We start from the raw sequence: 10003 nt of genomic DNA, 5'->3' as shown, positions 1-10003 counted from the left end.
TCTAAAACATACAATTGAAAAGACTCCCAGAAAAAGCACGGAGCTCCAACCATCAGTTGCGATCACCAAGTCGCCCCTCTTCCACCCACGACTATCACTCTACATAGATGAAAGATAAAAGAGTGAGGTGTAAAGCCTAGTAAATAGATCAAGTTGTCATGCCTTCCTGTCTATGAACATTCTCTCATAACAATACTCAAGTTGTTATGCAATTCTTATAAAACATGAGCCACGTATCAAAATCATCTCTATCAGTGTGTAGTACATAAATCATAGTAAAGAAAATGACAAATCAGATCAATCATATATGCTATGGAGCAGAGGTCAATTTAGTCATTCAACAGTACAAGTCTTAACAAAATCAATGTATTAGGCAAGTAACAACAACTTACAACAAACTCACTCCCTAGTTTCCCCTACTCCCAAAGTAGAAGCCCTATCCATCAGGGCAAGCCAATCCCATTGTTTAAGACTTCTACCATCGCTGAGGAAGGAAAACAATGACAAATGGATGACCTATTTCGTAATACCTTCACACACACACATGCAATCCCCAACGTGCTTTGAGGCTTTTGATATGTGGTGGCCTTGCAAGACACGACCTTCTCCTTATACCCTTCTGGCAAGAGAGCGTTATACTACCAAAGGATGACCCAATACATAGTGCTCACATAGATTTTGGGAGGCGCGACCCACCCAATTTCCATCACATCCTAATTCCCTTCTTATCATGGAAGTTAGGGAATGATCACAGCTGCTGACACCATCATATTAAGGGCATGTCTTATTACAACTATGCACATTTATCACATTAGAGGCATGTCTTATTACAACCATGCACATATATCACATTAGAGGCATGTCTTATTACAACCATGCACATATATCATATTAGAGGCATATCTTATTACAACCACATACATTCCTTAATTTAGAGGCATGTCTTACGACAAACATGCATATTCATCACTTCATAATAGGGCATGCATTTATTTCATAACAGAGCATGCATTTTCACAATTTAGGCACACATATCATCGAGCTCATTAGCTCAAAAGGCATTATCAGGTTATTTTTATGGTATTCCATAGTGAATACAGTCCACTTTTAGGGGCGTAACATGAAATTCAGAAGTCGTTTAGACCCAATACCACTTTCATAACAATCATCGGCTCATGAAAACACAAATTTCGTGATGGGGGTGCGTTTGAACATATTTTTCAGCACCTTGGTCCCTGATAGGAAGCAGGTCAATAACGCCTACAAAACAGTAGAAATTCCCGATAGTCTCATAATGGCCCCAGAATTGGTCAATATCTTCATCAGCACTTCAAAAGACCACATGCCAAGTTTCATCACGATCAAACATGTCTAAGGTAGTGAAAACAAAAAACAATTTCAGCAAAATCGGTCTCTAGCACCCTGAAATGGACCATGTAACTAGATATATACTTTTGGTACGTCAAACAGCTGTGGGATCACCTCCATTGGATCCGACATGGTCGAAAACCCCCATGGGTTAAGTTTCGACTTAATCGAGCACTCTAGGACAAAATTATGTGTAAAATACCAAAAAGGGGTAGGCCACGTACTATTCATGTGTGGCCACTCTGCACTTAAACACCTTTAAAGGTGGATGTTTTTACAGTCATGGGCAATCAGTGTCAGAGTCTATATCCCACTTGTTTCATGCCGGATCGCTCTCAAATTTTGTGAGCGTGTTCGTTTGGTCGAGACGAGCGTTTCGATATGTGGTACGCTCCGAGGCGATGTCCGACCAGGGAGAAAAGCTATAGAGAAGTTGTCGATCTATGAAGAAGTTGCAGAAAAATCAGCAGCGACACACCTCGCTTGATGGACCAAATCACGACGCTCGGGCAACGGATCGATGCGAAACTAATTCCATCGTCTGCATATGGTCCAGGGCTATCATTGGTCCAAACCCCGTATATGATGGATGATTAGATTTCATGCACGAAGCCAACGAAGTGACTAAAATTTCGACCGTCAGATTCTAGAATCTGACCAAAACCCAAAAGATGTGAAATCTTCGTTCGGGCTTCAAATCGCGTTCCATTTGTTGCCACGTGATCGTGACGACATGCTTAATGCACTACGATGAAGAAATCACAGAAAAACATTAAGGAACGAGCACACTATGGATCAAAATTTTTCAAGATTCAAGCAAATTTCAAGTCTCGCGATCGTGGCTCAAAACCACGATCCGTGGCTCGAAGTTGGTATCAAAATGATCGACATGCCGAGCCTTACAAGAAAACGATCATCTTTCGATCAAACGGACATAAGAGCAACGTCGAATCAGTCATGAAAGATCACACAAGTTCTAGGGCAATAACAATGACTGTTCTGAAATTCCATAAATTGTTAGGCAGAGGCAAAACAATCATTTTACACTATACTTTTTAAATGTTATTTATATTAAAATAATTATAATTATCCTCAATTGAGGTAGTTTTTGGGCGTACACCTATGTTTTAACCCAATTCTGTATAAACATGCAAAGCTAAATTGTAAAATACCTTTAGTTCATTTTCATTGATTCAATAAAATTTTCATTCTTGCTTAAGTTCTTGGGTAGGTCTCGGAGAGAGAGAGGAGAGAGAAAAAAAAGCCGATACCTTTGGGTAAAGTAATTTTCTCTCCTCTTTTCTCTCTCATCTCTTTCTTTCTCTTCTTTTCTCTCTCTTCTCATCTATCTCTCTTCTCTTCTCTTCTCATCTCTATATCTTTCTCTCTCTCTTCTCATCCCTATTTCTTTCTCTCTCTTCTCCTCTGTATCTCTCGTTTCTCTCTTCTCCTCTCTATCTCCTTTTTTCTCTCTTCTTTTCTCTCTCTTCTCATCTCTATCTCTTTTTTTTCTCTCTTCTTGCATTCTCAACCCTGGGTGGGATTTTTTCTCTGCTCTTCTTTCATTCCCAATACCGGGTGGAGTTTTCTCTCTCGTCTCTTTTCATTTCTAGTGCCGATTGGATTTTCTCTCTCCTCTCCTTTCATTCATGACGCCGGTTGAGTTTTAACTTATTTTTTTCTTCTCTCAGTTTTTATCTTTGTGGTCCTGCATGACCACAACCATTCTCTTCCCCTTTTCCTGTGGTTTCTCACAACCACAACTTTTTCCTCTCCTTCCTTGTGGTCTAGCAAGACCACAATTCCACTTTTTTTTCATTTTTTTTTTGTCCCCTACTAGTTCACTTGCTTCTCGTGCACCCTCCAGTCTATCCCCTCTATCTTTTTCTGGTAGACCCTCATGTCTAACTCCTCTTATCTTCTTTTTATGTGATTCTTCACGTTACCACTTTTGGTGTACCCTCGAGTCCCCTTTTTTTTTTCTCTCGCGTTCTGTGGTCCTGCACGTCCGGTGTACCCTCGAGTCTCCTTTTTCTCTCTCACGTATGGTCCTGCACGACCACTATTCCCCAAATCTTCGTAACTTAGCGCCGAGCAATTTTCTTCCTAGCGCCGAGCGATTTTCTACCTAGCGCCGTTTGTGCGATTTCATACCTAGCGCCGCAATGAAACTCCCTTTCCCTCTTCTTTGCGCCGGCTGTGCGCTCCCCTTCCCTCTTCCTAGCGCCGGCTGTGCGCTCGCCTTCCACCTTCCCGTGTACGATCCAATGTCCTCCTCCCTTCTCTTTCCTCCACGCCCTTTTTTTTTTTTCGTCAAAAAGCTACACAAAATGGAATCGACATGGCCTCCATTCTCTGCAATTCCTTCTCTTTTCAGTCAGAGAGCCCTGCAATTCATCAAGCTCCTGCAATTTCCTTCTCTTATCTCCTCCCCTTTAATATAAAACTCTCAGAAATATCCGTCAAATTCAACATCAACCCAAATGTCCTCTTCCCTTCTCTTTCCTCCACGCCTTTTTTTTTTTTTGCATGTTCTATTTCCTCAAAAAGCTACACAAAATGGAATCGACATGGCCCCATACTCTGCAATTCCTTCTCTTTTTCTCACTTCTCTTTTTCATGGCCTTCTCCAAATCAGTCATAGAGCCTGCAATTCATCAAGCTCCTGCAATTCCCTTCTCTTATCTCCTCCCCTCTAATATAAAACTCTCAGAAATATCCGCCAAATTCAACATCAACCCAATTGAGCTAGTGGGTTCAAGTAATTTAGATCAACAGACCTCCCAAAACGTAATCATCTGCTACTCTACCACCTATCGCAGCCGTTCACCTTCTTCCACCCTGTGCAAACTCTCGCACCCCCGTCTCTCTCGATCACCTGTTGCGACCACAACAGCAGCCATCATTCTACCATCCACCTTCTTCAAATCACCATTAGCTACATCAACCACCCTATCCTCTTCTTCTCGTCACCCTGTTCTTCTCCTCTTCTAGCCACCAACTCCAACCCTTCTCACCATTGGAATCAAGTGGCGACCTGAGTCGCCGCCTCCTACTCGCTCTCTGCTCTCCCACACCAAGTAACGACCGACTGCCACCACCCGACTGCTCCCATTTTCTTCATTACTGCACAACAGCCACCTCCGCCTTTCTCTTCCAGCCACTCTCTTCTCTCGTCTCAGCCTGCAACCATCACCACTTCGTCACTCCTTCTTCCATGCTGCCGTAACCCACTTTCTCTCTGAAAAATCCCCAATCTGTCTCTCAGCTTCCCCTCTCTCAATCTCTGCCATTGTACTCTCTCTAAAACCAGCCACAGACCAATTTCCATCTTCCTACCTCTTCTCACAACCTCACCATCAGCGCCTATCACCCATTGTTGCAAACCGACCTCTTCTCACGCTTTCTTTCCTTCCGCCAGTGGGTAATTCGAGACACAACTCCCATTTATCAGTACTCTGCAACTTCCTTCTCTCGCTCTAAAAACCCACAAAGGGTCGTGCCCCCTTCTCCCTGCGCCTTTTTCCATTCCCTTGTTTGTCGTTTTCCCCTCATTACCCCATTTCAGTCAAACTCTCTCTCTTGTCTTAAATTAAAAAAAATTAACACACAAGCCATATATCTCTCCTTCCTATTCACGTAAAACCAATAGAAAGCTGTCTCATCAAACTTTAGAAACCGAATACCCCAACTCTGTCGTCAACAAATCGTACTTTTTATTATTATTATTTTATCTTATCCTCTCCGATATCTTACCAAAAAATTATTATTTTTTTAATAGGTTATGCCCTCCATTAAAGAACTCAATATTCAACCCTTTCTTCCCCGCTTCCACATGTCAAGCAGCCCCCTTCTCTTCACTTTACTTTCTTCCGACCAAGTGTCAACTCCTCCCTCCTTCCCTTTTAAAGGAATTGCTCTTTATTATTATTATTATTATTATAATTCTTTCAACCCATAACCAATTCTTTCCCTCACGTCCACGTATAACTTCACATTTTCTCTCTCTTAACCAAAATAATACTTTCTTTTTTAATGTTATTATTCTAATACTTTACCTTCCCTCATGTCACCATTATACCTGAATGCACTTTATCCAATTACTTCATTTATTTTTATTTTATTTTATTTTATTCATTCATTTTATCTTCATTCATTTTTATTTACTTTATTTTATTTTATTCAATTTATCTCTTCTGATATTATTTCTATCACCCCATTTTATTTTATTCATTTCATTTATTTTATCTTTTATTTTAATTTATTCTCTTACCTTATTCCATTTACTCCACTTATTTCATTTTAATTTATCTTTATGTTCTTTATTTTATTTACCTTATTTATTATATTTCATTTTTCTCACCTCATTCATTTTAATTTATTTTCCTTTGTTCCATTCTATTTTATTTATTTTATTTCACTTATTTTATCCTACTATCCCTTAATCTATTTTTATTCATTTATTTTATTTTAATTATCTCACCTTATTTTATTTTATTCCATCCATTGTATTTTATTTTACTTCATTTTATTTATTTCACTTCACTTCATTCCATTTTAATCCAAATTCCCTCTTCTAATTTCATCTTTATTTTAATTCATCTCTCATTTTTATTTCATCCTGCAACAAGGTGGGGACCTTGCCGCACTTGTCGGTACTTTTAATGTGTGTTTGTTTTCAGGAAAGGAAAAACAGGTCAAGGGAGGCGATTCCAAACCGGCCATAACCCAAGGGGGGCTTTCCAATGTGATCTAAGATGGCACCCACGCGAGCAAGCTCGAGCGTGTCACGGACCCACATGAGGTGAGTCCCGCGTCACGACCTTAAATTCCTCCCTCATCGGTTAGTAACACATGACCTTGTTCTCGAACAAGGTTCCCGATAGAGCGATCTGAAAACATCTCGGGTCTCTCCTGAAACCCGAGACGCATGCCGCCCGAACATCCAGATCTGGAGGGGCGAGATCGAGGCACCTAACCAGGGTGACTCCAAATTTTGGCTTAAAGCTTACCAAACTGTTTGGTATTCTTTGAGTATAGTTCCTGTTTTTATAGCAGGAATTCCAATGTGACAGCAGGAATTCTAATGTGACATTCTCGTAGAATGATGGGTATAACTTTCAATTTATAAAAAATTGTACTATGGTTACAAAAATATTTTTAAAATATCTCATTCATATTTCATTTAGAAGTGGTTTGAATCAATTATGATATATTTTGGTCAGTGAACAGTTTCATACAAAAACATATAAAGTTCCTGGAAATTCATTTCACAATCCTGACATACTTACGAAAATGGCTCATAACTTTCTAACCAAATGAGATATTGTCAAGATGTCTTTTCCATCTTAAAATAGATTCAAAGGGGTAATTTTTAACAAAATTTAGTAATCAACAGAGATATTTTCAATACTTAACCGATCACACAAATGGGAGTCACAAGTTTGGAAAATTCCTGTCTTGACGCAGAAATTTCCAATTTGACATTCTCATAGAAAAATAGGCGTAATTTCCAATCCAAAAGTAATTTTATCATGGTTGCAAACCACTTTTAGAACAGACTCACTTATCTTTCATTTAGAAGTGGTTTGACTCAATTCTGATATATTTTGGCTAGTGAACAGTTCCACAAAAAAACACATAACAATTTTGGAAATTCATCTCACAATTATGGCATACTTCAGAAAATGACCAATAACTTTCAATCCAAAAGAGGTATTGGTAAGAGTCTTTTCCATCTTAAAATAGATTCAAAGGGGTACTTTCCCACAAAATTTTATGATTACATGAAACATTTTTTATGCTAAAAAAATTACACAAATGGGAGTTGCAATTCTGAAAAAATAGAGCACATACCAACAAGATTTCATATTCACAATCACATCCATTTCCACAATCACATCCATATTCACAATCAAATCCACATTTACGCTTGAAATTTCACACTTGATAAGCTAAATAAACAAAAACATGGAACATGGAAAATAGATCCACTTACATCACTAAGCACTAAGTGAAACTCCCAAGTGCTCTACACAGGCTTCTCTTCAAAGTCCAAGCTCCAATGGGTTCAAGCTTAAGGCTCTAAGTTTAGAGAGGGAGGACGTGGGTGAGAGAGAGAAAAAATTCATGGAGGGGTGAGACTGGGGGGTACTTATAACCAAAAGAGAGGAGGCAGCAGCAAGCAGCAGACACATGGCACACAAGACGCATGTTGTAAGGACTTGAATTTTTTCGGTATATGGTGGCGCACCGGCGAGTTGTCAGCACGGGTGATCTGGTGTGCAGATACTGCCGAGCACGTGGCATTGCTGCTTTGCGCGACACTGCAGTGCGCGATGCCTCCGTGAGTGTTGCCGCTGTGCATGACGCCGACGTGGGCATTGCCACCCCTGCGCGACACCATCGTGTGCGTTGCCGCCGTGCGCGATGCCACCATGCTCGCTGCCGCTGTGCGCGCTGCTATCGTTCGCATGTCGTCGAGCGCGATGCCACTGTGCACATTGCCGCCTTGCGCAACGCCGCCGTACATGACGTTGTCGTGCATGTTGCCACCGTGCACGCTGCTGCCGAGCGCACGCCGTCGAGGGCAATGCTACCGAGCATACGACAGTCCAGGTGAACTTTTTCTCTCTCTTATGATTGCTTGCATGTTTCATGGGCACCACGTGGCACTTGCATGTCCCATGTGTGCCAAATGTCAGCTGCATGCTGCCACCCCCTTCTTTTGCTTATTTAAAACCCCCCTTCACACCCCTCCAAGTGTTTGCTCTCTCTCACCCACGCCCTCCCTCTGTCCAATTGATAACCTTAAGCTTGAACCCATTGGTGCTTGGCCTTTGAAGAGAAGCCTGCGTGGAGCACTTGGGAAATTCACTTAGTGCTGTAAGTGGATCTAGTTCCCATGTTCCATACTTTTGTTACTTAGCTTATCAAAATGTGGAATTTCCAGCATGAATATGGATGTGATTGTGAAAATGGATGTGATTGAAAATATGAAAATTTGTTTGTATGTGCTGTTTTTCCAGTACTATGACTCACATTTGTGTAATTGCATCGAAATTGTCTCTGTTGATCATGAAATTTCGTGAAAAAGTACCTCTTTGAATCTATTTTAAGATGGAAAAAACCTCTTACTAATGCCTATTTTGGTTTGAATGTTATTAGGCATTTTCTGAAATATGTCATAATTATGAAATGATTTTCCAAGAACTCTATGTGTTTTTGTGTGGAATTGTTCAATAACCAAAATGTATCAGAATGAGATCAAACCATTTCTAAATGAAAGATAAATGAGTCTATTCTAAAAATAGTTTCAGAATCATGATAAAATTTCTTGTAGATCGGAAGCTATGCCCATTTTTATATGAGAATATCACACAAAAAAATTCTGCTGTGAGGATAGGAATTTTCCAGAACTGTGACTTCGTTTTGTGTGATCAATTGAGTATAAAAAACACCTATGTTGGTCACGAACATTTGTGGGAAAGTACTCATTTGAGTCTAATTTAAGATGGAAAAGACACCATGCCAATATCCCTTTTGGTTTGAAAGTTATGACCCATTTTCAAAAGTATGCCAGAACTGTGAAATGAATTTCTAAAACTGTTATATATTTTTGTGTGGAACTGTTCGCCATCCAAAATATGTCAGAATGGAGTCAAACCACTTTTAAATGAAATATAAATGAGTCTATTTCAAAAGCGGTTTGGAAGTATGATGAAATTATTTGTGGTTTGAAATTATGTCTGATTTTCTCTCCAGATATTACCTTGTATTTGCTGCTGTGAAAAGCCAGAAGTTTCACTCAAAATCACCAATAGTTCGGCAACTTTAGGCCAATATTTAATCATGAAAGTTGTGTTTTAATGAGTCTATATTGTTATAAATATGGTCCCAGGTCCATATAATTTTTGAATCTCATGATACGCCTTTAAAGGTGGACATTGTTCACTGTGGAAAAACTAGAAAAATGGTATGATCATGTCTTTTGAACTAATGAGCCTGTTGGTCGGTTTATATGTATGACACGACATGATGATGTCTCTCAAACTAATAAGCATGATAATATGATTATGTATATGACACGCCAATATTTTATGTGAGCATGGAAATGTGTGGTTAGATGCCTCGATCTCACCCTTGGGTTAGGGTGATCTGATGACTTGGTTTCGAGTTCGATATTAACCCGGGACATGAGACCGCTCTCTTGTGAATCATGTCGAGAGGACACGGGCATGATTACTAGTTGGTGACAAAGGAATTAAGGTATGAGGTGGTACTTACCTTACCTTGATTCATGACGCACTTGGGCTAACTTGCGTGGGTGCCCTCTTAGATCACGTTGGAATGCCCCTCGGACTTATGACCGGTTCAAAATCACCTCCTTTGGCCTATTTCTTCTTCTCTTGCATTCACACACACACATTAGATTATAAGCCAAGTGGGTCTGAAGACCCCACCTTGTCATAGGGTGAGCACACACGGGCGTGTGTACTCAAAGAAGAAAAAAGGGACATGACATGATCTGGTTCGTATCAATTCGACAGCCTTCCGGTGTCTCTTTGACAAAGGACCCTTAGTATACATTTTATAATAATAAAACAATAGTTGAGTGGGATGTAAGGAAGCAGAT

General features: G+C 40.0%; 1 long non-coding RNA gene across 1 annotated transcript; it reads left to right on the top strand.

The window, feature by feature from the left end:
* Positions 1-5980: 5980 nt before the first annotated feature.
* LOC148782857 (uncharacterized) lies at positions 5981-9367 on the top strand. Its single transcript, XR_016052193.1, has 2 exons — positions 5981-6172; positions 9133-9367. It is a non-coding gene; the product is annotated as an uncharacterized LOC148782857 (long non-coding RNA).
* The last annotated feature ends 636 nt before the right edge of the window (positions 9368-10003 follow it).

This window comes from Amborella trichopoda, chromosome 3 (assembly GCF_054954075.1).
Source record: "Amborella trichopoda isolate Santa Cruz 75 chromosome 3, AtrichopodaSantaCruz75HAP2 v2.0, whole genome shotgun sequence".
Taxonomy (NCBI): domain Eukaryota; kingdom Viridiplantae; phylum Streptophyta; class Magnoliopsida; order Amborellales; family Amborellaceae; genus Amborella; species Amborella trichopoda.
The sequence above is the reverse complement of the archived record's forward strand: the minus strand, read 5'-3'. Positions and strand labels throughout refer to the sequence as shown.